Source organism: Sceloporus occidentalis, unplaced genomic scaffold, assembly GCF_023333645.1.
Source record: "Sceloporus occidentalis isolate IW3139 unplaced genomic scaffold, rSceOcc1.0.p SCAF_20, whole genome shotgun sequence".
Taxonomy (NCBI): domain Eukaryota; kingdom Metazoa; phylum Chordata; class Lepidosauria; order Squamata; family Phrynosomatidae; genus Sceloporus; species Sceloporus occidentalis.
In genome coordinates this window covers 9,280,001-9,284,644 of record NW_028317000.1, presented here as the reverse complement: position 1 = coordinate 9,284,644, position 4,644 = coordinate 9,280,001, and positions in this window count along the sequence as shown.

Here is a 4,644-nt window from a genome sequence, read left to right as displayed (position 1 = left end):
AAGCTTGAGCAGGTGACAGTGAAAGACACAGAGGTTCAAACTAGCTCTGAAAGTGAGGATGAGAGGGATAGAATGAAAGTGATTGTACCTAACTCAGAGAGTTAGAAAGCCTCCAGAGTGTTTTGTTGTGCAGGATGTTAGAGCCTGTACTGTGGTGGCTGATGAGCCTGAGAGTTTCCAGGATTTACAGTGCTATCCTGAGGAGGAAAGAGAGAAGTGGTTTTCTGCAACGGACAAGGAGTATTTGTCTTTGCTGGAAAAAGAAGTGTTTGATGTGGTAGCCAGACTCAAGAACCACAAAGTTATGGGTTGCAAGTGGGTTTAGAAAAGGAAGGAAATGCCAGATGGTATGCAAAGATATAAAGCCAGGTTGGTGGCAAAAGGTTTTGCCCAGCAAAAGTTTGAAAACTTTGATAAAACTTTTTCCCCCAACAGCAAAGCCAGAGAGCTTGAGGCTTGTGTTAGCTTTGGCAGCGAGGCAAGGAAAAATTGTGAGGCACTTTGACTTCGAGACTGCTTATTTGAATGCTAAATTAGATGAGGAGGTGTACATGGAACAACCTTTAGGGTTTGATAAGGACTGTGATAAGAAGGTGTACAAGTTGAACAAAGCCTTGTACAGTTTGAAACAAAGTGCAAGATGTTGGAATCAATGTATTCGTGAAGAGCTTGTAAAGCTTGGATACAAATCCAGCATTGCAGATGCCTGTGTTTACACCAAGGGAGAAGTGATTCTAGTGATTTATGTGGATGACTTGTGCATGGCAGCTCAGTCAGAACAGGAGGTGCAATTAGTACAAAAAGAGTGGTCCAGAAGGTTTGTATTGAAGAACTTAGGCAATCTAAAGTCTTACCTTGGGACTGAAGTTGAATGGACTGAGGATGGCAAGTGTTTGTTAAGCCAGAAGAAAAAAGATAGAGAGATTGATTGAGAAATGTGGTTTGCAGAGTGCAAAAGCAGTAAAAACCCCAATGACTCCTGGTTATGCCAGTTCAGAGTCAACAGAATCCAGAATTGTTCAGGAGTGTATTAGGAAGTTTGCTATTTATTGCCAACCTGATATTTCATTTGCAGTTAGTATTGTGAGTAGAAAGGTTTGCGAACCAAAAGTGGCTGATTGGACTGCGGTGAAACATGTGTTAAGGTATTTGAAGGGCAGTAAAAACAGAAAATTAGTTATTCAAGGAAGCTTAGAAAAGCTAGAGTGTTATGTAGACACCTCATTTGAGTCTGAACTAGTAGACAGAAAATCAGTGACCAGTTTGTTAATTAAATTTGCAGGTAGTGATCTGGAGAAGTAGAAAACAGTTTTTAAAAATGTTTTATTAGCATTAAAAATACATCCACAAAGACAAATCATACAAACAAAGAAGAGAAAGAAGATGAGGGGGAGGAGGAGGAGGAGAAAGAAACAGAGGAAGAGAAGAAAAAGCAGAAGAGGAGGAGGTGAAGGCACACCCCCACCCCAACACCCCTGCCATCGGAGAGAGGCCTATGGTCTCTCTCTTTGCCCCGTGGCTGTTGCCTCGCCAAAGGCGCAGCAACAGCCACGGAGGCCCCTGCTGCCACTGCCTCGCCAAAAGCACAACAAGCGATGGCAGGGGCCCCAACCCCCTCCCGCCAAAGAGAGAGGCCCATAGGCCTCTCTCTTTACCCCACTGCCATTGCCGCACCGAAAGCCTGGCAAATGGCGGTGGTGGCCCCCGATGCCCCACCACAGCTCCTCCTACCTGGGCTCCTCCTCTTCTTGGCCAGCCACTGCCCCTTGTGGGCAGTGGAGGCACTGCAGGCAGCTCCTTCCAGCCAATCCTAGAGGAGAAGGAGCTGTGGCCAGGCCTGGAAGTGCACCAGAGGCGCGTGAACGCCCGGGCCCCTTGGGCCCAGGACAAATTGCCAAACCTGGGCAGGGACCATCCCAGGGCCCCAAACCCAGGATTGTCCCAGGTAAAACCGAGATATGGCAAGCCTACATTTAAACAGCATACCTCCAAAGTGTCCCAAATCAGCTTTATTTTGCCTCTCTGTTCGGGCCCCTAGATTTCTCTTTGTATTTGTAGGAGAAGTGATCCTACATGTAGTGACATCCTTGCTCTAAAACCTCTTAGTTATAATAAAGCTTTTCTTTAAAGTAAAAAAAACCCTATACTTTGGCCCCATTCCCACTGGCTTATAATGCGGATCAGGACATGAATCATGGGTGCATCGTTTCCATTTGAGCGCACATTCAATCTGTATTGCTCCGATATCGTTCCCATTGCAATTCGAATCTGAATCGATTTATCCTGAAAAGCTCGAATTATTGGTCGATAAACCGGTTTAAAAAACCAGCGGCTTTTTAGTGAGTTTTCCTCTGCCTCCTGAGTCCGATTCGCAGCATACGAATGGGAACGAAAGGGTGTCTGATTTGGGAACTTGGGGATGGGAGGAGCAGTACTCAAGGGGCTGTCCTGGGGGTGTCACCCGCTTGTTCTCTTCCCTGCATTGCCAGTACCATTTTCTTCCGTTCGCATAGCCTTTCTCCCAGTGGATTGAGAAGCAGGGTAAGGCAATCACGCTACATTGAGCTCCAAATGCAGTAAACACATTACTCCCCCTACAACCTTCCCCCTGGTCCGCATTCATAGACCAACGTATGAGGAGACCCATTGAACACCATTTTAAACTATTATTTTTTTCTTTTTTCACCTCTACCTGAGCGCCTGAGCAGCAGATGGGCTTTGCAGTACATACCTGCTTGATCGCCCCCAGACAGCCCAGAGAGCAATGGGGGAGGCAAAGGGATTTGGGGGAATGGAGGCTCCTTCTCTCTTTCCCAGAGGAACTATGAGAAGACACAGAAGAGCCTCGGATGCAAAGGGATTTGGGGCAAATAGAGGCTCCTCTTCTCTCTTTCCTAGAGGAACTATGAGGAGACACAGAAGAGCCTCGGACGCAAAGGGATTTGGGGCAAATAGAGGCTCCTTCTTCCTTTCCCGGAGGGGAAAAGCGCCTAAGCGACTGATTGGCTGTGATGTCAAGTGCTTAAGCACTTGATTGACAGCTGCTTTAAAAAAAAAGAGGTTCCGGAAGGCAATGGGAACGGGGAGCAAAATAACCCGTTTAAAATTACCACTGGGAAAATACCAAGGGGAATGAAAACAGGGGTAAAAAACTGGGTCTGTTTGCACCTGTTTTTAATGGGAACGATGGGCCAGATTTGAGTCAGAATCCGAGTCAGAATCGCAGCGAAATAAGCCACTTTTTTGCCCAGTGGGAATGGGGCCTAAAGCTGACCCATGGTGATGCTGCTGCACAAGGAGACAGCCATGGGGCAGCGCTGTTCAATTTATCTGCCATCCCACAATCTCATTCTCTGCAAATCACAGCCACATCTGTATTTGGTCATTGTCCTTCTCCCAGGCCTAGGCCGGACACAAAGGAAAACAGATGTTTCCTGCCAAAAGCCGCCTCCATACTTCCAAGGTGCTGCCACAAAAAGACAAACCTCACTGTTTCCTTTAAAGCTGTGATTATGGGAAACAGGCATTGCTGGTGGGAACAAAGGGAGCATCAGGAGTGTTTGGGCCGGTGTAAGAGGATGGTCAATAGCTCTTTGCAAAAATATCCTTCTCTGAGTAGTGCACAAACACAGATGATTTGCTGACTCATTGAACATATGAATCTTTGCCCAGCAAGTTGCCCAATTGGGCACCAAACCGAATTTCCCCCTATTTTTGATGTGATAAGGAAAAGTATCACACAAGCTTTCAGGGCTCTTGGCATGAAGTCCATGTTGTGTGTCACCAGTTGGCTGGTAAGCCAGTGGGAAAGTTGGAGTGGCTGGTTCCCAGCACCCACTATCAGGTCTCACAAAGAAAGGTGGGGGCAATGGGAAGGAAAATGGATTGAAACTGATGCCAAGTTGGATCAGACCCTCGATCTGTTAATGCTATTCTTTCACTGGTACAACTTTAAGATTATTATTATTATTATTACTATTATTAACCTTTATTTATAAAGCGCTGTAAGATGGCAATATCTGGCACTCAAGAAGTGGGGGGCATTTGATTTGGAAAGCTTCATATGCCTGTAGAATAGAAATTATATTTTATTATTTGAATATTTTTTTAAATTAAAATATTATTTTATTTTACACTGCATTGAAACCTTCTGAAATAAGGCTGTATAGAACAGGACAGACAGATAAAACAAAAGTACAGTAAAATTATATTTTGGGTTTACGAGTTCTATAACTTCCACTTGCTATCCCAAGCAGTAACCATTTTTAAATCTGCAATCCCCAAACTGTATCTTTCCTCATCTCTGCCAGATGCATCTACAGTGGTATTATATACAGTTGCCCCTCCGCTTTCTCAGGGGATACATTCAGGACACACACACACAAATGGAAACTTGCATATATTCAACCCCCACGCTCCTGCGCACAGCCCTGCACATGCACCGCAGGCACGCATGCCATTTTAACCAATGGGGCTCGCCCATCCATGAATAATTGAGACCACGGACTTCAAATTTGTGAAAATGGAGGGGCGACTGTATATTTATCCTCCAATATTTTGCAAAAGAAAGCCAAGAGAAATGTGGCCGAGGAATTACATTACATTTGAATTACATTAGAGTGTGGTCAAGATGGCAAAGGTTAT